The sequence below is a fragment of the Balaenoptera acutorostrata genome, chromosome 1 (assembly GCF_949987535.1).
Source record: "Balaenoptera acutorostrata chromosome 1, mBalAcu1.1, whole genome shotgun sequence".
Taxonomy (NCBI): Eukaryota; Metazoa; Chordata; class Mammalia; order Artiodactyla; family Balaenopteridae; genus Balaenoptera; species Balaenoptera acutorostrata.
In genome coordinates, this window is record NC_080064.1 from 45190833 (window position 1) to 45216427 (window position 25595).

Sequence of the window (25595 nt, forward strand, 5' to 3'; positions counted from 1 at the left end):
AGCTCTGAACTGGTCTCTCCACTCCACCCTGGTTCCCCAAACTCATCCTTCACAAGAAGCCACAGTGGACTCCTTAAAATGCAAATCTCCAAAGAAATATTTTTAATATTAAAAACATTTTATCATGAAAGCCGTACTTGCTTATTGTGCAAAATGTCAGAGAGGTCTAAAGTGAAAAATAACAGCCCCTCCTCCTCTACACCTTCCTCAGAGTCACCATGGGTGATGGTTCCTTATGGGTCCTGCCACACATTTTCCATTCCTATGTGCATATATAAATGCATATCATTTTTATTCATGCAAATGGCTTCATTCATGCATATGAGCCTGCGAATACTTTTTTCACTTGTAATATATCTTGGAGAATTTCACGGGTCCACATGCAGGGATTTACCTCTTTCTTTTTGATGGCTGTTTGGTATTTTGTGAGATGGATCTACCTCATTCTCTCATCCATTGCCCTGTCAGTGGGCGCTTGGTTGTTTCCCGTTTCTGATGGCTATCAATAGCGCTGCCATAGACACTCCTGTCCAGGCATCACTGCACCCGTGATCAGGCACGTGTGCAGTGTTGACTTGCTAGGCCTAAAGGTATGTGCATCTAACATGTGGACGGATGTGTCAAATTGTGCCTCCAAAACACTGTTCTGATCTCCACGTCCGCTGACAGAATATCAGGGTGTCTATTTCCCCACATTTTGGTCAAAACTGGGCTTTAAGAAGAAAACCTGACTATGTGAATTTCCTGCTTAAAACCCCTCACCTTCAAGGAGATGGAACATTACCCTCCCACCCCGTAAGGTGGGCGGGCTGTGCAGAATGACCTGCTGCTAAGGAAGATATTATGGAAAGGGGGAAAAAAGAGTAACTTCACAGTTATAGTGGAGAAGCCTGACAAACACTATCTCAGCCAGGGGATCAAGGTCAACAACAACAGTGGTAAGTCCTGCTGGCAGCAAGTACAGTTGTTATATCATGAAAGTGGCCCTTTATCTCTGGGCTCTTCCTCCCCAAAACACACAACCCCAGTCTAATCATGAGAAAAGCACTAGACAAATTCCAACAGAGGGGCAGTCTACAAAATACCTGACCAGTTCTCCTCAAAACTGCCAAGGTCATCAAAAACATGGGAAGAAGAAGAAACTGTCACAGCCAAGAGGAGCCTAAGAAGACATGCAACTAAATGTAATGTGGGATCCTGGATGCGCTCCTGGAACAGAAAAAGGATATTAGGTAAAAACTAAGGAAACCTGAATAAAGTATGGACTTGACTTAATGTACGGAATAATTAATTGTAACAAATGTACCATACTAATGTAAGATGTTAATAATAGGGGAATTTGGGTGTACGGGAACTCTCTGTGCTACCTTTGCAATTTTTCCAGAAATTTAAAACTGTTTTAAAATATAACATTTAGAAAAACAAGCTTCACATGGGCACTCAGTGACCTCTGAGATGGGGCCCTTGCCTCCCGTTGAGTTGTGTCTCTCTCCTCTCTCCTCTGGGAATTTTCTACTCCCATGATATCTACAAGTTGAATTTTCTGGAACGCACTATGATTTTCAGTTCTCTGGGCTGTTGCAAACTGCGTTTCTCTCCCCGGCTTGTCTTCTCCCCTCCCTTCCTGAGGAGTACTTCCTACTCAAGGTCAAAATCCAGGATAGACAAGACTTCCTCTGAAGAGCCGGCCTCCTCTCTTCTGACCCCCAGCCCAGGCCAGGAGTGCCCAACCTCGGGGACCTCCAGGGATCTCCTGGAAAGTTTCCCCAAGCTTCCAACTGGATATGAGGCCTGTACTCCTTTTCTGCAACTGTGGTACCAAATTACCACAAATTGAGTGGCATAAAACCACAGAAACATATTCTTTCCCAGTGTAGAGGCCAGAAGTCCACAATCAAGGTAGGACTACACTCCCTCCAGGGGCTCTGATAGGGTTCCTTCTTTGCCTCTTCTGGTGGCCGCCAGCTTCTTTGGCTTGTGGCCATATCACTTCCATCTTCAAATCACCTTCTTGTCTATGCATGTCTCTCTCCTTTGTCTCACTCGTTCAAGGACACATCACTGGATTTAGGGCCTACTTGAATAATCCAGGATGATCTCCTTATCCCCAAATCCTTCACTTAAATGTCTACAAAGACCCTCTCTCCAAATAAGGCAAGACTTACAGGTCCTGGAGATTAGGACATGGCAGTATCTTTGGGGGCTACCATTCAGCCCACTACAGGGCCCAGTGTGGCTGGCTCCACAGGCATCTTCCTGCCTCACCTTGCACACAGGTTCCTCATTTTCATGGGTTCATCCTTGCTCCTCCTAGAGTTTTTTTGGGGGGTGGGGCTTGAGAACTGGCCACCGGAGCCGCGCTGCTCACAGAGGAGTCTGTGGGCACAGCCAGGACTCAGCCACCCCGGCTGGAACATAAATGCACCTGTTGCAGGTGGGGTTGTCCAGGAGCAGAGCCCGAGATGGAGTCTGATGTGGAGGATATTTACTAGGGATCAACACCTGGGGAAGGGAGGAGGCGGAAGCAGGATTAGGTGGAGAAGCTAAAGGGTGATGCTGGTCCAACAGAGCTTCAGCCACCCCTGGAGCCGATACGACCCATCTAATTTTCCATGGTGGACAGAATTGTCTGGACCCTTACATCCTAGCCATGATCAGTCACCAGTTTGCCCTTCTGTGAAATGGGGGAAATGACAGCTCCTACCTCCTAGGTTGGAAGGGAGAAATGAAAAGCCCTGGGTTCACGGCTGCCACCTACAACAACCCCAGGAGGCAGTTCTTTATATTGGGGGAAGTCAAGGTTCAGAGAGGGCAAGCAACTTCCAAGGCCACACAGCAAGTAAGGGCAGAGCCAGGACTCAAACCCAGGTGTGCCTGATGCCAGAGCCTAAGCCCAAGACAACTGGCCCAGCTGAACCCAGGAGCCCTACCCACAGTGTCTCCCTCCACTTCCAGCTCTTCCCCTCTTGCTTATCTGTGGCCTGTGCCCTGTTTCTCTTCCTCCCAGCCATTTTCCACAGGCCTTCCCTTCTCCAAACCTCAGAGAGACTTCCATTCCTCAGGGGACCCCACCAGAGGGCCACTTTGCCTCCCTCCCCTCCTTACTCTCTCGGCCAGTGCTCCAGCCTCCCAGGCCACCCCACAGTTCTCCAAGCCGCCCTGACCCGCTCTGCCTCCAGGACTTTGCCCTGCTCCTCCCATGCCTGGAGTGCCCTCCCCCATCTTGCCATTTAAACCAGTGCTCAGCAGCCCAGATGTCCCACTCAGACACTTCCCTCTCCTTCACTAAGTACTTTTGACTGGCACTCTCCCTCCTGTCTCTGTCTCCCAGGGGAGTTTATATCTCAATCACAGCTCAGTTGCTTTTGGTCTGGTATGAATCTGTTTCCCTCAACAGACTAAAACTTCCAGGAGGGCAGAGAACTGCTGTTAGCTCTGACACAGCCTGCTGCGTGACCCAGGGCTGGCCACTTCCTTTTTTCTTTTTTTTTAAAATCATGCTAAGGAATTTTTAATTTTAATTTTAATTTTATTTATTTATTTTATGGCTGTGTTGGGTCTTCGTTTCTGTGCAAGGGCTTTCTCTAGTTGCGGCAAGTGGGGGCCCCTCTTCATCGCGGTGCGCGGGCCTCTCATTATCGCAGCCTCTCTTGTTGCGGAGCACAGGCTCCAGACGCGCAGGCTCAGTAATTGTGGCTCACGGGCCTAGTTGCTCCGCGGCATGTGGGATCTTCCCAGACCAGGGCTCGAACCCGTGTCCCCTGCATTGGCAGGCAGATTCTCAACCACTGTGCCACCAGGGAAGCCCCCCACTTCCTTTTTTCTGAACCTCAGTTTGCCTGTCTATAAAACGGAGCTAATGGCCCCAGGCACAAAATAGGTGCTCAGCAAATGCTGGTTCTGAGCCCTTAGCCTGTGTGCAACTGTGCATCACCTGCAGCGCCTGAGAACTCTCCATGCTCAGCTGTCCCCTTTGCTTTCAGTTGCATATTTTCTTCCCACACTCTCTAGCCCTCAGTTTCTCTGGTGTTAACTGGGCTGTCATACAGTTGCACGCTGCAGGTTGTTGTGCGGATGAAATGAAAACAAGGCAGTGCTTTCTGGGGCCGGCCCAGCAGAGGTTTTGGGGGGGAGTGCTGCTTTCCTTCTTTTCACCCTTCCAACTTGGAGCCAGGTGGGCCCTGATGGCTCAGCCTCCCATGTGGCATCAGCGGCAGGCATCCCCCCCAGGGTGGCAGCTGCTCTTCACCTGGGAGCCATTGCTGGGTTTTGGCAGGGGGCGGGAGGCGGCCCCAGTATCGGTGACGCAGATCTGCTCCTTGAGTGGGGATGGGGGCGAGGCTGCTGCCGCAGCTGCCGACAGTCTGTCCGCCCACCGCCAGACCTCCCCTCCTTCCTTCTCCCACAGTCCCACCCACAACTCCAGCAGCCTGAGTCCTTGGGTTCAGCCTCCTCCAGGTCCACTTTGAGGGGAAAGAGCACAGCTCACCACCAGGTTCTGGGGCCTTGGCAGGTCCTGCCAGTGTCTGGGTCTGGGGGGTGGCAAGGGTCAGCTTTGACAACCCAAGAACTTGGAAAGCAAATCTTCCCCATCCGTACCAATGCACGGTGTGATGGTTAACAGTGTTGATTCCGAAGACAGCTTTAGCCACTGTTGGCTGTGTCTTTGGGAAAGTTATTTAACACTCTGTGCCTCTGTGACCTCATCTGTAAAGTGGGATAATAGTACCTACCTTTCAGGACTATTGTGTGGGCTAAATGAGATATACATGAATGGCTCTTAGGGCAGCAGAGCCCCCAGGAAGCACTCGATAAGGATGAGTTGTTATTATTTATCTGTGTCCTGTGAGTGGGTAGGGCAAGGACTAAGATTCCCACCCACAGGTGGGAAATTGAGGCCCAGGAAGGGGCCACGGCTTCCTGATATCACACAGCACCATGCACTGTAGCCAGGCCTCAGTCCTGACCACCTCATTCCCCAGACTAGCACCTCAACCACCACCCCAGCTCTCTACCTCCCGGTCCTCTGGGACTCAAAACACGTCCTGTGTGCTGAGCGCTGGAGGGACTCTCCCCAGCCAGTGTAGGGCCACGGGAGGTGGAGCCTGAGGGTGCTTTACATTAAAGTTACAGATGAGATGGTGGAGGCTCAGAGGGCTCAGAACACTGGTCCAGGGTCACAGCTGGCACATGGCAGCCAAGTCTTGAATCCACTTGGCTTGAGTACTTTGCCCCAAACCATCCCCCAAACAAAGCTTTTCAGGGATACCCTGAACCGAGCCCACCAACTAGGCACCCACTTTTCCTCAGACTTAGAAAGAAACCCAAGGCTCAAGTACCCATTCCCCAGCCAAGAACCCCCTCCTCCCACCATTACTCCTGGGCCCTGCCCTGCCCCGCCCCTTGCAGCCACCAGCCCACTCTGTCACCCACCTTAGAGCAGAAGAAGAATCCTGGCAGCCCCCAAGAACGCTGCTGCTACTTAGGATTACAGAGGGCATGAATATCATGTGAGATGCCAGTTTATGTTTTTCTCCTGGTATTTCTCCCCTCTCTTCCCTCTTTCAAGCAAGGGCTCTGTCCTCCTGGCTCAGGGGAGGCTTACAGCAGGCCTCTTCTCTTCATGGTTTGGATTTCAAAAGCTCATTCAGGAAATTATGCTTGTGAGGGGCCCTCTGAGGGAAGCTTGGGGAGAGGGAAGGAAGGAATTTCCCCAGAGGGAAAAGACAGCAGCCCTCACTGAGGGGGGACACACAGGCCCTGAAATAACAGGACCTCAGGCAGGACTGGACACATGATTCCAGCCCCTCCAGAGACCCGAGTGAGGCCTCAGAGCCAGAGGCCTGCCAGCACCAGGGGCTGGGGACAGTAGTGACTGGTGGGTACCAATCTGTGCTTTAGCCTAAGCCACAAGCCCCTTCTTCTCACCACCTGGGGCAGATTAAGTTTTCCTGGAAAAAACGGGAAGGTATTACACACCTGGGCATGTGGGCTTGACCCCTGCTTCCACTCAATGGTCACCAGACCATGCTTTACCTCACCTCCCCACACTGGGTGACCTGAGGGGCTGTGCTCTTATCCTCCACGGAGGGAAAACAAGCGACCTGCCTGCAGCCCCCTGCCCTGGATAGGACCCCTGTCTAGTCATGTGGAAGGGGGCTGGCATCCCACAGGCACACCTGGGTCCCCATAGTAACAACATAGGCCCCTGAACGGTCCAGCCTCTATTTCTGCCCCTGAATCAGAGGTGCTTCCTCAGGCAACAACCACATCCCTGTCTGAGGTCTTCCACTCTTCACAGGGCATCCCTACCCCACGCCTCCCTGCCCGCCATTCCCGCCATTTCCGCAGGGGCGCCCCATCCCGATTCCTGCCTGTGTCGGGAACCCTGTTTTTCCCGTTTGGGGGGCTTCTGAGGGGCTCTCTGCAGTCCTCTCAGCCTGTGACCCCGGCCTGTTCTCCCTGCCCCGTGGTTCTTCGATGGTTCTTTGAGCTCAGGAGTGAGACCGTCCCCATCCCCCGCCGCGCCCGCGGGTGTAATTAACACGCTAACGCGGGCGCGGAACCACCTGCAGGGGGCGCGGGATGAACCGCCACGGCCCGCGCAGGAGCCCTGAACCTCCCCTCCCGCCCCCACCCGCTTATCAGCCTGGAGCTTCATCCCCGCCTTGCGGAAAGTCTCTTAAATAATCTATTCGGACGTTATCAGAAACCCACTCCTGGCGCAGTGGGAAGCGCGTGAGCAAAGGAAGCCGCGGCCGGAATGACAAGCAGGGCAGGCGGGCTCCCGAAGTGGGAACTGGGCACCTGACTGAGAGGAGGGGCCGGCCCAGAATGCTGGGGGAGGGGAGGAGCTGGCCTGTCTTTAAAGAGGCTCACGTGTAACAAGGGCAAAGACACACCTGCCCTATTCATCTCTTGAGATAAAGAGACCCCGCAGAGCCCAGTGGGTCCTGGTACATGCAGCGTCCTTCCCTCCCCCTCCCCCCGCCCCCCCCCCCCTCCCCAGTCTCTGCTTTCTAGGCTCAGAGCCGGCACAGAGGACCTGCTTGGTCTCCCTCCCTCCCTCCTTTCTTTCTTCATCAATGCCAGGCATGAGTGTGAACACTCAGGGTACAGCCAGTAAACAAGACAAGGCCCTGTTTTCATGGGCTTTGAAAATCGGAGTGAACAACAAACAAGTAAATTACTAAATGAAATAATTTATTGAGAAACGAAAACAGGGTGACGGGGTAGAGGGACCCCATGTAGGTAGGCCACCTCAGGTGCCAGGCCTGCCAGGGAGGGGGTGTTGAGCTGAGACTGAAAGATGATGGGAAGATGTTTCAGACAAAGGGAACAGCAGATGCTAGTGGAGAAAGAGAAGGACGTGGGAGAGGTAGACCACAGTGTGTATTACTCAGGGCCTTGTAGGCCAGGTGAGGAGTTTGATTTCTATTCTAAGTGTGATGGGAAGTCAGTGGAGGATTTAAGGTAGAGGAGTGATACTCTGCCCCTCTTAGCATGTCTGGTGAATGAATGAATGAGAGAATCAGTGACTGTGTGTGTGAATGGGTCTAGTCATACGGATATAGCATTACTGTTATCACCACCACGATGAACACCAGTGTGACTAAGTTTACGCACCCCCTTGATTATTTTCACAGAGTAATAGTATTCTTGGGACATGCGACTCGGTGTTACAGAGAGAACTGGGAGAACGTGGGAAGCAGGACACATCTGTCAGAAGGCTACCCAGAGCAATGAGGTGGTGGGTGACCCTTAGACCTGACAGGTGAGTCTGGCCCTTGGTCCCTGCACAGGGTAGACCTTCACTCTTCACTGGCGTGCGGGACAAGGCTGCTCCAGGTGGCCTTATCTCAAGGTGCCAGCTCTGTATTAGTGTCACATGGCCAAGAGTGTTCCTGAGGGCCAGCAGTTTGCCTTGGGCCTCCTCCTCCATCACCATCCTCTGTGCTATATCATCCCCCAGTCACTCCTGCAGCTCACTTCTGTTCTCTTTCCAGGCCCTTGTCACCCAGGCCTTGGAGCTCCATTATGAGGGAGAAGCTAGATGTCAGCTTGAGAGGAGGGCCTCCTCCATGAATACCACTGTCTTCTCCCCTCAGGGCCATGCCTGTCCACTAGCCCGAGGAGTCTGTCTGTCCCTCTCCCCCTGTAGCCAAGCTGGGCAAGGAGCAGGTGCCGGAGACCTGGGGCTGAAGCCAGGGTGGGAGGAACCTGGAGAGACAAGTGTGGAGTCCCAGGCAGTCCTGGAGCCTGAGCTAGAGCCATGGCATCCAGGCCCAGTTCTAGATCTAGAATGAATGGTCAAGGTCTGTGGTCAACCTCCTGGCTCCTTAGCTGAGTCTCTGGGCCTCTGTTTTCTCATCTGTAAAATGAGAATAGTGATCATGCCTCCCTCACACAATTGAGATAATAAATAATAATAACAAATAAGTAATAGCATTTTTGTTATTATTATAATAGCTAAGCCTTTAAAAACACTATGGGTAGGGACTTCCCTGGTGGTCCAGCGGTTAAGACTCCACGCTCCCAATGCAGGGGGCCAGGGTTCGATCCCTGGTCAGAGGACTAGATCCCACATGCCGCAACTAAGAGTTCTTATGCTGCAACTAAAGATCCCACATGCAGCAACGAAGCTCCCACGTGCTGCAACTAAGACCCGACGCAGCCAAATAAATAAATAAATATTAAGAAATAAATAAATAAATAATAAAATAAAAACACTATGGCTAGGCACGGTACTAAGTGAAATTAAAATAATCACTACAAAGTACATAGCATGGAGCCTGGTACTCAGTAGGTGCTTAATAAGTGGCGAGTGAATGAACTGAATGAACCTTCCTAGTTTCCAAGGACAAGTCACCCACTCACAGACAAACATGCACGGCGACCTAGTGTGCACCAGGCCTTGGCTGGGGGTCGTGGACCCTGCCTTTCCCTCCCATCCAGATTGCAGAATGCTATTGCAGGCTGTCACAATGAGACATAAAGAGTGAATTCTGGGCTTCCTAGGTGGCGCAGTGGTTAAGAATCCACCTGCCATTGCACGGGACACGGGTTCAAGCCCTGGTCCGGGAAGATCCCACGTGCCACGGAGCAACTAAGCCCGTGCGCCACAACTACTTGAGCCTGTGCTCTAGAGCCGTGAGCCACAACTACTGAGCCCATATGCCACAACTACTGAAGCCCACATGCCTAGAGCCCGTGCTCTGCAACAAGAGAAGCCACTGCAGTAAGAAGCCCACACACCACAACAGAGAGTAGCCCCGGCTCGCTGCAGCTAGAGAAAGCCCATGAGCATCAACAAAGACCCAACACAGCCAAAAATAAATAAATAAATTTATTTAAAAAAAAAAAAAAAAAGGAGTGAATTCTGAGGCTGCGGTAATTAATACATGTCATTATTGTTTTACCCTGTCTTCCCCATAGTGATTAGCTCTCCACAGACAACTAACCGAGTTGTCTGAGGGTGGCCAGGCCTCACGCCACTTTGGGAGGTGCGGAAGGGAAGGAGGGTCTCATTTGCCCTGCATATGGCTCACTGACAGCCCAGCACACGATCTGATCAAATATTTAGGTCCTCAGGAGCCCTGCCTGCAATATTAATGTGGTGAACCAGAGGCCATGGCTGCAGCCATGCCGAGGCTGGGGCTTCAATAATGAACGAGGGCCTTGCCCGGAGAAACGTGAGCCATTCTGGCCGTGAATAGGACAAAGACACCACAGGAAAATATCTGAGATGAGCCCCCCTGCCACACACACACACACACACACTCGGAACCAGTCCAGTTGCAGACGTCAACATGGCATTTGGTAACAGGCATCCAGAGACTTTTCTTTAAAAGTTTGTACAACTTTACCCCTGGGTTTTCCTTTCTTGACATCTAGATGAAGGAAATAATCAAAAATATGGGAAAGCTTTATGTTTAAGAATATTCATTTATTCTTTATGATAATAAAAATTTAGAAATATCCAAAATTCTAAATGATAAGGGATTAGTTAGGGAAATAAGAGCATGCTCTCTGGCAAGAATATTCTGTAGCCAATTAAAAATTATGTTTACAAATAGTTTTAATGACATGGGGACATGATAATAATATAGTTCAGTGAAAAAGGCAGGATAAAAATTGCCATGTCCAGTACTAACACAATTGTTATGATAATTGTTTAAACTTGAGAAAATTTCTTCATCCCTCTGGGCCTCTGTTTCCTCATCTGAAAGTTACGTACAATACCTACCACATGGCTTGTTGCGAAAAAGAATAAGACGATATTTGGAAATGTTCTAGGACAGGGTCTGGAGTAGAAAAGCAATTCATGGTTCTTGCTATAAAAACTTTAACAAAAGGGACTAGAAGACACTATCCCAAAACATTAATGACAAGCTGTGTTCAAGTGGTAAACACACCCACTGGATGTGGGTGGGAGAGACAGAGAGTCTTCCAGGATGATCCCAAGGTTTCTGGCCTGGGCAACTGGAAGGGAAAGCTGTCCCTGTAGATGAATTAGGAGATGAGGAAGGAAATAAGTATATTTAAAAATAAAACCGAGCGCAGAGAGAGAGAAGCTTTTGATGTGCAAGGCTCCCGGGGTGAAAGGAGCCGGGGGAGGAGTGGCCCCAGTGCCCGTGGATCTGGGGGAGCAGCCCGGGCCTGGTGAATAATGGAGGAGGCTGAGCCTTTGATGAGGAGAGGCTGCTGGAAGCCAGGGTGGGAAACAGTTCTGCGTTGGCCACTCTGGGACTCCCAGGGGACCCCTTCCCCCAGGTGGAGTTCTTCTGTTCCGGCAGAAGTGATGCTGTGCCTATTCTAGAGGCCCGGAGCCTCTCAACACGACTTCCACAAGGGCAGGACTTCCTGCCAGACGGTCCCTCGGTCCCTGGGCAGCGGGGGCTGGGGTTGGGGAGGTCGCAGGCAGAGGGAGAGCCCTTCCATGGTTGGAGTGGAAGGAAGTCAGCCTTCTCTACTGTTCTTGCCCCGCCCCCCCTCCCTGGAGGCCCACCCAGGCTTCCTGGAGACCCTGCCCAGGTAAAGGCCTCTCCTGCCTGTGACTAGGGACCCAGCGAGGCCCAGAATGGAGAATGTAGAACAATGAGCTAGCTGCAGGGATGAAGCCTGACTCCATCTTTTGCTGGTAACTTATGGCTTAACCTGCATCCTCCTAATCCCATTCCTCACCATCCACCACCCTTCCACCCGCTACTTACTCGTCTGTCTGTCGACATGTCCAAGACCATGTAATTCTCCTCGTTCCCCCATCCACCACCCCCACCTCAGACAGAGCAGATCTGAGTACTGGCTTGGCCAGCTCCTAGCCTTGTGGCTGGGATGTGCTCCCTGCCCTCTCTGGGCCTCGGTTTCCATCCCTGTAAAACAGGGATATTAATCCCTACCTACCTAGCAGTGGTTGTGGGAGCATCACACGACACGTTGTGAAACACCCAGTGTACATCTGGGATCAGCTGACCCTTGTGGGGGTCGTTTCCCTTCCCTCCCATCCTCCCCTGGGTAGAAGAGCCAGCCTCCTCTGTGGCATCCCAGACCCCCTTCCCTGGCCCTTCCCCCCATGGGGAGGCCTCCAGCATCTTCCTGCTCCTCACTAAACCTGCCACAACAAGGATGGAAGGAGACAGCAGGGCGCAGAGGCGAGCACCCTAGCCGGAAGCCAGCAGCTGCTGCTTCTCCTTCTCGAACATTCCACCCTGGAGCAGTCAAAGCACTGCCCTCTGGGAAGGGGCAGGAGGGGAGCAATAACGGATTAGGATCAAGGAACTCCAGTCTCATGGTAGAATTTTAGGCAGCAGTTCACAGGTGAGGGGAGAATATTCACTGAATTGTATTCCTGGCAAGGGAAGGGCCTTTGTTGACTGTAGCGTGCTGTACAAATGCAAGCATTGTTATGACTGCTGTGACTTCTGTCTGATCCTCAGAATAACCCAGTAAAGTGGGACAAGCCATTGCACTCATTTTAAAGAGGAGGAAACCAAGGCTTGGAGCGAGCAGCGGGCAGTTGGCACTGGTCTTTTCAGGTCACCCCACCCAGCTCCACCTGTGTCTCTACTGACATCTCCTCAGTGGAGCCCCACTGGCTGATGCACTTAGCCCCAGGCCAGTGTCAGGGTACAGCAGCCCACCACTGCTGCGGGTTCTCCATGCCAGGCAGCCCTAACCCTGCCTGCGTGGAATGAAGATTGCACCTTACGAATGTCACTCATCATGAGGCAGTGGCTCCCCTTGGATTGCATCCTGCCTGAGTTCATGAAAAGCAATTTACTGTGTGTCAAGTGACCGCAGGAGATACAAGGAAGGCCCCGCCCTGTGCTGCCTTGGGCGTCTGAGTGAGACAGTAGGCTGCCCAGCAAGCCTTTGATTAAAGCTGGGAAGGAATGATGCCCATGGGCCCAGCTGAGCTGATTCCAAGAGGCCCAGAGCCTCATCCCAGTCACACTTGCCTGCTGGGCCTCCTCCCCAGATGCTTCAGCTCTAACTGCTGAGCCCAGAGCAGAGCTCCCGACACCTCCCAGAGCCAGCCCTCCCTCCATGAAGCACCTTGCTGTGCCTAGCTCAGGGAGTGGGTGGACTGGCCTGGCCACAGTGGTCTCAAGTGCTAAGTTAGGGATTTTGGACCGAATGAGGCAGAACAAGGCAGGGGCAGGGTGGAGTCTCTGTAGTTCTGCTGAGGATCTGGGTAGGTTTGGGAAGAGTTTAGGGAAATTGTCTAATGGTGGGTGAGTGATGGGTTACTGAGGGGAGCAGGACGTGTTAACTTTGAGATAGCCATCAAGGAGGCCAAACTTGGGCCTTCTCAAATCCCTGCTTTGATGGTCTCTGTGCCAGAAACAGAACCTATTCGGACATCCTTCCATCTAGCTATTCACCTGTCCATCCATCCACCTATCCACCCACCTATCCACACACCTCTCCATCCACCCCTCCATCCATCTATCTATCCATCCATCCAGTACATGCAGAGTCCATCCTCTGTGTCTGGCGGGGGGGCTCTGTGAACCTTGGCTTGTAGGGCATCTCAGATGGGCCCCAAGGTGGGGGGAAAGGTCCAGCATCCTGTCTGGAGAGTAACCAAGATGTTAACTCTCATACTCAACGTATTAACTGGGTACCATGAACTGTACAAAGTGTCAGACACATATTCTCAGCATGGCCTGCCCACACCACCCCACGAAGTAGATGTCATTAGCCCATTTGCAAATGTGGGCACTGAGGCTGCAAGAGATTAAGTGCCTTATCCGAAGTCCCATCATTCACAGGTGTTGGGGTTAGGACTGAAATCCAAGTCCACGTGACCCCAGAGCCTGTGCTCCCAACCTGTTCTAATGCCTAACGTGTGATGGGGCTTTGGAGAGGAGGGTGTGGGTATGGGCTTGTGGGCCTGTGCCTAACACAGACCGCGTGTCAAGCGCCCCCTCTGCCAGACTCGTTCTCTTGTTCAGTCCCCAGAGCAGGGCCGCGGTGTGTGTGGGGTGCGGTGTGGAAGCTCCCATGGGAACCAAGCCAAGTCTTGAGGAAGACTCTTGGCGTATTGTAGTGTGAAGTGGTTCTTCAAGCAGCCGGATTTAGTGTTTCCCAGGTTGGAGGGAGGCAGACATGGCGCATTAAAAATGACAGTGAGGAGTGTAAATTATCAGGCACGGCTGCTTAGGTTCATGCACTTTGTCCGCAATTCTTGCTCCGTTCCGGTGTGATCAGAAATGAAATCCGGGCAAGCTGTGCCCGTTACCGTGTGTGGGCCTGGAGTCTTCCGGCTTATCTATCCCTCCTAATCCACTTGGCAGTTTACAGGCCCGCTAAAAGGCTGCCTGCCACAACACCTCCTAGTTTTTTTTCAGCTGAAGATCATCCCTCCTCCCTGCCTGGCACGGGGCAGAAAACAGAGGAAGACGAGAGTCGACGCCGGCGGTGCAGGGCGGCAGGGGGAGAAGCGCACAGTAAACTCTGACACAAGCTCTCTGTGGGCAGTTCCCTCTGTGTCTAAGAGCAAGGGGTCCAGAGATTAACTTGCTGAGTGACCTTCAGCGCCTCTGAGCTTCTCTGAGTCTCCATTCCCCACCCGGGTTGGACTTGATAACACACATGCCAGCTCTAGTTACCCGGTAGGGCTGCCCAGCACAGAGTGCAGACGCTGACTCAAAGGTGCCCCAGGTTCACGGGGAAAGATGTCTGTCTGATCAGTAACATTTGCCATGGTCAATTTGATTGGCGATGCTACATATGCCACATATTTACAGTTCCTAATAGCTGCTTCTAAGGGCCTTCTAGCTCTGACATTGGGGCCTTTATTGTGCTTCTCTGTATATTGGAGGGATACTATTTCTCTATTTGTAAACTGGAGGGTTTGGCCAGGAGACTCAAAGTCTTCCCCTGTGCTCCTGTAGCATTTTGTAAAGACTACTGTTAGCCAGTGCGTGTCACATGCTAGACTGGGATATTTTGAGGGCTGGCATCTGATTTATCTCTGGGTCCCTGGCATCCAGCACAGAGCTTGGTACAGTGCAGGCACCAGTGAATGTTTGATGAAGGGATGGAAAGATGAGTGCCTGTGTGGAAAATGAATGAATGAATGCACGAATGCATTCCAGCCTCATAGAGCATTAGTGAAGATTAACTCCATGTTGTTAGGGTCATGGGAACAGGGAAGGGAGATGGAACGTGAAAGATAAGATGTCCAGAGTGTCCAGGGTGGTGAGCACGAAGAACAAGGACACAGCCGAATGAGGAGGGAGTGTGCGTGGGCTGGAACCCGTCTGGGCGATAAGCAGTACTGGACTCCAGAAGGGGGCCAGCTAGGCGGTGGCCGCTGCCTCTATCTGAGGACACTGGACCAGGACACAGGCACTGGTGCTTCTGGTTTTGTTGAGCAAATGGGATTGCCCTCGTTGCTTTCTCTGATGCTCTACGCAATACATTCTCCTGGTAAAAACATTCACTCAGAACAGAGAGTAAACAGAAAAAATTAAAAATCACTCCAAATCCTACCACTGCAAGATTTAGGTGAACCTTTTTCAGACATCTGTGCACCTAAATACATATGCACATGCATATATATTAAATATGAATACAAAGCTGCAAAATGAAACACTACATGCTGCGCCGTAACCTAATTTTGTCACTCAACAGCATGTTGGAATGTATTCATCTGTGTCATCATTTTAAAGGTGAAGAAATTTCAGAGATGTGAGCCCATTTGCCCACATGTCCACGCTTGGGGTTCTCTCTCTGCCTGCCTTGTTTCCTTCTCTCCTTCCTCCCTTCCTTTCTTCCTTCCTTCTTAAAGGAACTAACTCACTGGAAGCACAGAAGCAAAGAATTATGTCTTACCATGGAGTATGTGAATGGATGATATTTAAATGACGTTTTCATTTGACTCTAAACCCAAAAAGCAGTCTGCGTGGAACGTGCAGAGCTGCTGTGGTGATTATGTAGGTCTGTGTCTTTTCTCTTCTTCTGAAAAGCCCAAAGCCTTAATTTAAAGGGCAACAGTGCATCGCCGTGGCTTGGGAGTTGGCAGGTGTGGTACAAACAGGGGCTTGAAATGTGCTTGGCAGGGAGCGGGGGGTGCGTGGGTGGGGTTTGCGTGTCCCTGCCACTGCTAGGAAAAGAATGTGTCCCAGCTGGCCTGCTGGCCTGGGATGAGGATGAGGATGAGAGTGAGACCTATGGGGCAGAGCCACTCTAGCCAACCCACAAACTTGTGAGTGAGTGAGAAATAAATGCTTATTGGCTGGCACCACTGCGGTTTTGAGGTTGCTTGTTCTGCAACTGTGGTTGACCAACACATCAGGGATACAGTGCTGAGTTACTCCAGTTCCCCCATCTGAAAAACAGGGATAGTGATGATCTACCTAGTAGGGCTGTTGTGTGAGTGAAATCGGTTCCTAGCTACAGAGTTGGTAGTGAGCATTCCATTAACATTAGTTGTTATTAATGTGTGACCTTAGAGTGAGGCTTTTCAAGTCATACAACCCACTCACAGGCCGTGGAATCAACTTAGTGCGTCACCACTAGCGTTTTCTTTTGATAGAACAGAAAGTTATCACAATACTCACAATTAGAAAGGGGAAATATTGTCTTGTAGGATTTGTTTTAAAGTGTGTGTGTAAAACCAACTTCTTTCCGTGGGTCAGTCAAAAGGACTGGAGACCCTCTGTCTGAGCGAGGTCAGGCTGTTTCTTCCCTGGAGGCCGGCCAGTGTTGATGGGGCAAGAGCAGAGGTGGGGGGATGCCAAGGGCACCGCTACACTCTGTGTGCTTCCCCCAGGCCCCCGCCTCCTGTCATGGAGCTGCCAGGCAGAGCAAGCCCAGGACGTGGACGGCAGAAACGTGGAGGCTTTCCCGGGCTGGCCTCCTAACCTCCACTGTCTCAGCAGCTTGAGGGGGTTCCCGGGGCAGGATTGACAGGGACACACCCCCTCCAAGTTCTCAGCTGCCCTCTCCCTGGTCCTCCCAGAGCATGTAGGCAGAGTCCAGAAAGGACAGGATTTAGAGTCAGACTTGGACACAGAGCCCAGCTCTGCCCATTACTAACAGAGGAAACTAGGGAACATTCTCGCCTTCGTGCAATGAGGCCGTGGGGATCTTACCTGAAAAGGGTAAAGTACTGGATGAGACACGTATTACTGTGCCCATTTTCAACCAGTATTTACTGAGCTCCTCCCAAGCGGCGGGAGGGGGATCAAGTCCAGCACACAGTAAGTGCTTAATAAATGGCATTATTATCATTATTATTGTGTAGTTCCCAGCATTTTTCTTGTTTTCACTTTATTCATCCATTCAGTTGCTTCGTCTACAAACACATATTGAGTGCAGAGTGCTGGGGACATGAAGATGGCCCAGGTGTGGCCCCCCTTTCTCTCCAGAGGCTGGCCCTTTGTTGACGAACCTACACTGCAGTGAGGGGTTAAGAGCTCTGAGTCTAGAACCTGGCGGCCTGAGTCTGAATCCCGACTTCTCCACTTACAGCTGTGTAACCTTGGGCAAGTTATCTATCCAGCCTGGCTCCGCCATAAGATGGGGCCATTGGAACACGCACCAGTTTGCTGAGTGGGCCAAATAAGTACTCACATGGGCCAAGCGCTCAGAACACTGTCTGGCCCACAGGAAGCACACAGCAGGGTCTGTCGGTTGCTGCTACTACTCTCCAATTTGAAGTGTGTGACCTGGAAGGGACCCAGGAGACTCTTCTAGCCCAGGGGTGGCAGCACACTTCATCTCAGCGCCAGCTGCCTGAAGTGTTGTTTTGAGAAGGATTCTGAGACCAAACCTGGGCTCAGTAAATAAAGCCTTGAGTAATTAGAGCTGTCAGCATGGGCAAGGGAAGGAAGAATGGGGGTGCAAGGTTCACGTACTTGCCGCCCCTGATCCAGCCCGATCTTCTGATTTTACAGAAAGGGGACTAAGCCCCAGAGGGGGGAAAGGACATGCCCTGGGTCTTAGCTGGCATTTGAGCCAGACCATTAGACTCAGTCCAAGGCTCCTGGTGACTTCCTTCTGCCTCAGCGTGTTTCAGGAGGCATTGTAGCATCTCCCCTCCACACCCCCTCTGCTGGGGTTCAGTAGTTTGCACCGGGCTTAGTTGGGCTTGGGAACATTCGAGGCGAAATGCAGGCCTGCGGAGAGCGTTCACTTGAATGGCACTTTTCACAGTGATGAGTTGCTTGTTTGGATTTGAATGAGACCGAATCAGCAGATACAGTATTGCACTGGAAACTGAGGGGGTGGAGAACTCTCCTTTTTTCCCTTGCAAAAGCATGGTTTTTTATATTGCAATTAAACAGCCCTTTGGGCTGATTTTTCTTCTCTGCTGCTGACATTGAAAAATGGCAAACAAAGATAGCAGCCCTGCTCTCCTTGAGATGTGCCTCCGGGGATGGGCAGGCAGCCGCCGCGTCTCTCGGGAAAATTGAGTGAGGGATGACGACACCGTCCTGGGAAGCGCGGCTTCCCATCCTGTGTGGAAAAAGGCCCGCGAGCATCTGGGGAACCCCAGCCCAGCGGTCCCCATGAAGGACCACTAGCCAATGCTGCAAGTTGCCCATTCTTCCCTGGAACCCGGGAAGACCCTACTTGCTAAGGAGCCCAAAGTCTGTGTAACTCAACCCCCAGCTAGGGGGCCGAAGGTTTTGAGGACCAGACATGGCAGACAGTCCTTATTAGGAGCTATCTCAGGCCTGTAGGGGTCATTGGCATTTGAGGGTCACCCCGCATCTGAACCCCTCCCACATGTGGGGGAATCTCAAAGACAGTTGAGATGCAGGGCCATACCTTTCACTTTGGAAATTGAGGCAGAGAGATGGTCTCCTCTCCTCTCCCTGAAAGCTGGGCCATGGGCTTAGCTCAGAACTATGCTGGGACCTTGGATCCTGAAGGAGTGACACAAAGCAGAAGGAACCAACAAGGATGGTAGCAAGAAAGCAAACCATGGTGGTTAACAGTGTGGGGTCTGGAAATTACCAGCATGGTGGAATCCTGGCTCTTCCATTTACTGGCTGTTAATCTTGGGCAACTTGCTTCTCCTTTCTATGCCTCGGTTTCCTCATCTGTAAAATGAGTAAGTACAGGTAAAGAATTTGGCACGTGCCCACACCTGGTGAGGGCTCAGTGAAGGTTAGCTGATGCTGCTATTTGTGATGGTGGTGATGGCAAATTCCTGCCAATGGAGGCACGTCTTCCATGGGATCCCCAGTCATGCTGCAGGGATACCCTAAGCACACTGATGCCAGGCACGGTTGTGGCTGGGTCCTCGGTAGCCTGGCCCCCTTGGCTCAAAGCAATATCCTTTCAACAAGCCTCTTTTCTGCTCAAGTTGCTTAAGTCTATTTTTGTTGTCCTTAACCAAGACCCTGAAGGGTCACGCCATAATTAATCCACAGAATGGTTTAGAGGAAGCTTCAGAATCCATTTGTGTGGTCAGGGTTGCCTCGGATTAAGAGTGTAATATCTGTTATCTGTCTAATCCTCCACCAGCCCCCTGGGAGGGACAGAGCGCCTTCTGTTTTCCACTTGCTACATAAGTACTTGTAGATTCACAAACGAGATAAGGGATATGAAGCCTCGTGATAAATGAGGAAGAATTTCACCACCAGTGGTTCATATTTCAGCAGAGTATGGCAGGATCTGCAGCACACCCCAGTTCAAGTCTTGTTTCTTTTGCTTTCTTTGGACATATCATCCCCCACCCCCTAGCCTTGGTTTCTTCATCAGTAAAATTGGAAGAATAACACCCAGAAAAGTCCAAAAGAGAATACTGTAATGCACCACAATGGGAGTGTTGGTTGGCAAGACAATGGCAGACTTTACTAAAGAATTTTCTGGGGGGTAGGGCAAGATAGGGGTAGGGGATTAAGAGGTACAAACTACTATGTATAAAATAAATAAGCTACAAGGATATATTGTACAGCACAGGGAATATAGCCATTGTTTTATAATAACTATAAATGGAGTATAACCTATAAAAATTTTGAATCACTATGTTGTACACCTAAAACTAATATAATATTATAAAACAACTATACCTCAATAAAAAATTTGAGAACAAAAATATGTGATAATAGTAAAAAAAACTCTAACAGTGCATCGCATCTTTTTGCTTGTTAAAAGGTAGAACAAAACCCTAAACAGCATTCTGGGAAGGGAACTCCAGAGACCAAAAATACTCCCCCCATTTTTTTTTAATCAGGGACTTACACACTCTTGTGCCTACGGTAAAAATGGATTAGATTATGTAACAACTGCAAAGTATTAGATTAAATTGGAAGAAGACTTAAAAAAAAAAAAAAAAGAATTTTCTGGTTCTTTCAGGCCTCGGGGCAGGGTGTGGGCATGGGGGCGGGAGAGACCTGCGCTGGGCAGAGGGCCCAGTCGGCTCCCTCCAGGATGGAAGCATGGCCTCTGCGTGGCTCTTGGCTTTAGGAGTCCTCAGGTCCCTTGCAGTCAGTTCCCAGGACTGCATTTTCTTAGGGGCTCAGCAATTCTCAGGCTACCCCAGCCACCCAAGCTCCCCTGGATTTTTGTGGAGAGAAGGGTGGATAGGTATTGGCGGGGGGCTTCTGTTAGCTAAACAAATCATAGCAGTTAACAGAAAGGTTTTTGTCTTTAGAGTGTCCAGGTTAGAATCCCAGTAATACTACCAACTTGCTGTGTGACCTTGAGCAAGTTAATTCACTGCTCTGAGCTGTAATTTCCCAATCTAGTGCTCACAGGGTTTGGGGGGAAGAGTAAGTATTTAGCACTGAGTCTTAATAAATCGTGGTAATTAGTATTACATTGTTGCTGAGTTTATCTTATCAATCACCTCCTAACAGGTTCCCTTTATCTGCTACCCCAGGTCTCTACCAGCACCAGAGGGAAGAAAGATTGGTCAGAGCAGAAGTTCAGCTAACAACAGACCTTGGCCTGCTCTAGGCTCCCAGGCGAGGCCTCCTTGTTGTTCACCAGTATTTGGAGCAAACCACTGCCTGGCTCTGGTGCCCAGGAATGTGCCTGGTGCACGGACAGAACTCCCCAAATGAGAGCTATAGTTATTATTTTGGGCACAAGGTTTCATTCAGAAAGTCGATGAGTTTAATTACAGGAAATCTGTGAATAATGTGATCCTTTTCATTCCTGTAACTGTGACTTACAGACACCTGCTCCATTCAAGAAAAGAATAGGTTTAATTTGAAAAATGCTTCTTCTGCACTCCTTAATCACCACCTCATTGAAGTTTGTCGTACAGAATGTCTTCCATTGAGGAAGTGCATCAGAGCGATGAGAAAAGTCTGGGAGGGAAGGTGGAGCCCCTGGTGAGGGAAGAGCTGCACCTCCTTTTACTTGGCTGGGATGGGCGTTGTCCAGACTCATGGGCAGGGTCAACGAAACTTGGCCACACTCTTGACAGAATATTTTGCATCTCTCACAGTGACATCTATGGAATGTTTAAAGTCCCATGAAAATGCTGATGTTAAAATATTGAGTGAGAAAAAAAGATGATACTGACTTCCTAAAAACTGACAAAACTTCTCACATAAAAAAAGACTGGAACTTCACTTCCATCCAGGCTGGAGTATCAGGAACTAGACTTACCTTCCCACCCAAGAGAGATAAAACACTATACAAAATATATGAAACAATGGATTCCAGACATTGAACAAGAGGCAGTGCAGGACAGTCACCCTGAGAGAGGAGACACCCCTGGGAGTGAGTCTTTGATTGTCCCAGCTTCCTGTCTGGAGAGTTTTCTGGCTTCGGTGCAGGAAGAGGAACCCAGGTGGCACCTGGTTCCCCTAAGCTAAAGAGACAGAACAAAAGTCTATGGAGCCGAGACAACCAGAGTTCTCAGGGCAGAGTACCAGAGGAGAGGGGGCCGCCCAGAGAGAAAGCTCTGCAGATCTGCCTCGCTCATGCCTTCAGCTGAGAACTGATCAGGGCATGTGTGTGAGGAGACTATATGAGTCTGGGGAAGAGCTGCCCCAAAGGAGCAGGGGACACAACATCCAGAGCTCACACAACATAGGGAATCATTTTTGTTCCTACCAGCCGTAGGTGCAAAATTCTTAGCAAAATTTTACCAAATGGAATCCAACAATATATAAAAAGGACAACATATCATGACTAAGCGGAGTTTATCCTGAGAATGTAAGATTAGTTTAATATTCAAAAACTGTAATCAATGTAATTCACCATATTAACAGACTAAAAAAGAGAAACATATGATCATTTTAATAAAAGAAAAAAAGTTTTGACAAAAATCTAGTCTCCATTCATGATAAAAATTACTCTCAGCAAACTAAGGATAGAAGGGAATTTTCTCAACCTGATAAAAGGCATGTACAAAAGACCAAATGCTTTCTAGGAGAAAGCTGAATGCCTTCCAAGATCAGGAACAAGGCAAGGATGTCCTATCACTTCTATTCACTTCTATAATGCTGGAGGCTCTAGCCAGTGCAATAAGGCAAGAAAAAGCAATAAAATGCTTTCAGATTGAAAAGGAAGAATTAAAACTTCTTTATTCACAGATGACATGATTATTTATGTAGAAAATCTTATACCTCCTACAAAAAAGCTACCAGAAATAATAAGAGAGTTTAACAAGGTTGCAGGATACAAGGCCAATATACAAGAATCAACTGTATTTCTATATACTGGAAATAGAATATTAGAAATTGATATTTTAAAAGTAATATCATACTATAGCATCAAAAATATAAAATACTTAAGGATAAATGTGTTAAAAAGATATTCAAGACCTAAACATTGAAAATTACAAAACATTGCTCTGAGAAATTAAGACCTAAATAAGATGAGAAATAGACCATGTTAATGAATCATAAGCCTCTATGTTGTTAAGATGTCAGTTCTTCCCAAACTGATCTATAGAGTCAATGCAATCCCAGTCAAACCCAGCAGGCTTTTTTTTTTTTGCAAGTGTGTGGAAATTAACAAGCTGAGTCCAAAAGTTATATGTAAATACAAAAGACCTAGAATAACCAAAACAACTTTGAAAAAGAAGGATAAACTTGGAGGACATACACTACATGGTTTCAAGACTTATAAGGCTACGGTAATCAAGATAGTGTGGTACTGGTATAAAAATAGACAAATAAATCAATGAGACAGACTAGAAAGTTCAGAAAAAGATCCATACATATATGGTCACTTGATTTTCAACAAAGGTGAAAGGATGCTCTTTTCCACAAACAGTTCTGGAACAATTATATGATCAAAATGACCAAAAAATAAATTTTGGCTCTTATCTCACACCATATACAAAAATTAACCTGAAGAAGATCATAGACCTAAATATGAGAGCCAAAACTATAAAACTTCTAGAAGAAAACATAGAAAATCTTCATGACCTTGGGTTTCACAAAGATGTCTTAAATACAACACAAAAACTACAAATTACAGAGGAAATAAATCTGTAAGTTGGACTCATCAAAATGATAAAGGTTTGTTTTTCAGAAGGATATGTTAAGAAAATGAAAAAGCAAACCACAGACTGGGGGAAAATATTTGCAAACATATATCTGACATAGTGATCAGTGCATAACTTTGTGAATATACTAAAAGCTGCTGAATTATACAGCAGTTTTAAAAGGGTGAATTGTATGTCCAAAAAACTGTAAACAAAAACAACATATATCCGACAAAGGGCTTGTATCTAGAATACATAAAGAGCTCTTGCAACTCAATAAGATGATAAAAACTTAATTTTAAAAACTGAGGAAAGATTTGAACAGAGACTTCACTGAAGATATAATAAGGGCAAATGAGTACTGTACATGCAAGGATGCTTAAGATCATTAAGGTCATTAGGGACATGCAAATTAGAAGACACCACATCCACTGGGAGTTCCGTTTTGTCAGCTCCCTGCAGTCCAGGGGGTCCAGGCACAGGGGCAAGGCTGGTTCCCGCTCCCACCTGCAGTTCCAACAGAGGAGCTTGGCAGCCAGAGGAAGCTGGGTAAAGAATGAGCCAGATTCAAGGGCCTGAAGTTGGAAGGGACTGAGGAAAAGTGAAGTGAGCAGATCTGAGAACTTAGCAGGTGGCATCAAAGGCACTGGATGAGAAATTGGATTGGGGCGGGGGACAAAGAGAGAGGAGTGAGGATGAGCCAGGGGGCCAGGGTCATGCTGTTCACCGAGCCAGAGAGTATGAGGAGGAAGAGAGCGTACACGGACAGACACCAGCTTCCACTTTGCAAATGATCCGTTTGGGTGCCTGTGGCATCTGGGCATTTATCCAGCGGGCTGCTGGCTGTGTGGGTCTGAGCAGGCACCTCGATGGTCAGCAGAGGGAGAGTCTGGGAGCCTTGAGAGTGGAGCTGTTGTCCAGGGAGGGGGAGAGGAGGACGGGGAGCCAGTGCCAGGCGCCGAGGGGCACCTATGGTAAGGGAAGGCCAGGTTCTTGAAAAGGAAAAGGAAAGCCAGTGGCCTGTTTCCCTGCCAGCTCCTTCCTGGCTGGGACTTGAGATGGCATAAGGGAGACAAGGGGAGTGGGGGAGGACTCTGGCCCCGAAATTAGAGGCCTTTTCAGAGGTGCCAGACAAAGTGCCCAACCCAAGGAACAAGACAACCTGGTGTCCTAATGTTCCGATCTGATTTTTTTTTTTTTTTTTTTTTTGGTAAGAAGTTGGACCAAATTCCTCTCTGTAGTCCATCAGCCTTTCTGCTGTTTTCTTTTTCATTCACTCATTCATCCAGCAAATGTGATGGGGATACTGAGCTACCATCACATGCCAGGCATAGGCTGGTGCTGAGGACACACTGGGGACTGAATCAGACACGGTCCCTGCCCTTAGACAGGCTGGTGGCAGCCAGGTTAATGAGGGGACTGGCAATGACTCTGGCGGGGCTCTCCAGAGTTGTCATCTCCTAACCCTTTCCTTCTCTGTTTCCAGCGTTTCATCCTCCCTTAATGTGGGTGCCCCTTGGCACCCGGCCCAGCTCCTTTGTCCTCCTCTCCCCCTCCCTGGGCAACAGCTCCACTCTCAAGGCTCCCAGACTCTCCCTCTGCTGACCATCGAGGTGTCTGCTCAGACCCACACAGCCAGTAGCCCTCTGGATAAGTGCCCAGATGCCACAGGCACCCAAACAGATCATTTGCACAGTGGAAGCTTGTGTCTGTCCGTGTACCCTCTCTTCCTCCTTGTACTCCCTGGCTCGGTGAACAGCATGACCCTGGCCCCCTGGCTCATCCTCATTCCTCTCTCTCCCTCTCCCAGCAAATCCAGTCACTCAGGGAGTCCTATAGTTGATGCCTGCTAAGTTCTCCTTGGATCTGTCCAATTTTCTCTCCCTAGCACCTGTCCAACTTCAGGTTCCTTCCCATTCCCCACCTATCTTCCTTTGGCCTTAACCTTCCCTAACGTGTAGCAGAGAGGGGATTTTTAATTGCAAGTGACCTAAAGCTAACTGAAATTGGCTTGAGCAAAAAAATGAATTTATTGGCTCACATAACTAAAAGGTTCAGCAGTGGCTTCAGGCCTGGCTGAATCTAGGAGATCACATGATGTCCATAGGACCTGGTCTCTCTGCTTTGTTTATTTTCATCAACCAGTATAAATTTGGGATGGCCTCACTTTCCCTACATCAGGGCCTGCAGAAAGAGATTTTTTTCTTCCCTGCAGATCTAAGAGTCCATTGACTGTGACTGGGTCACACGCCCATTCCTAAACTAGTCACGGGAGCACAGGTGTGGGCAGTGTTCTACCTGGGCATGTTTGGGTCACAAGCTCACCCCTGAAGTTAGGTGTAGGGTCAAGTACTATCAAAATCACATGGACTGCAAGTAGGGGAAGGAAAGTTCCTCCAGGAAAATCACTGTCTCTGTCAGTGTGGGTAAGATGGACATGAAACTGATGTCAACCCTGCCCTAGATAGGAAGGCACTGGCGGAGGACAGGAAGCTGTAGAAAGGTTTGCTGAGCAAAAGCAGTGATAATTATAGTCATTTACGTGACACATGTTCTATTTCTGCCCAATTAATCCTGCTACACAATCGCCTTCACACGTCTTTAAGTAGGTGTGGGATTAACTTTGTTGTATGTAGTATTTAATTACAGCGCTGAACTCTGCTCATATGACACTTATCTG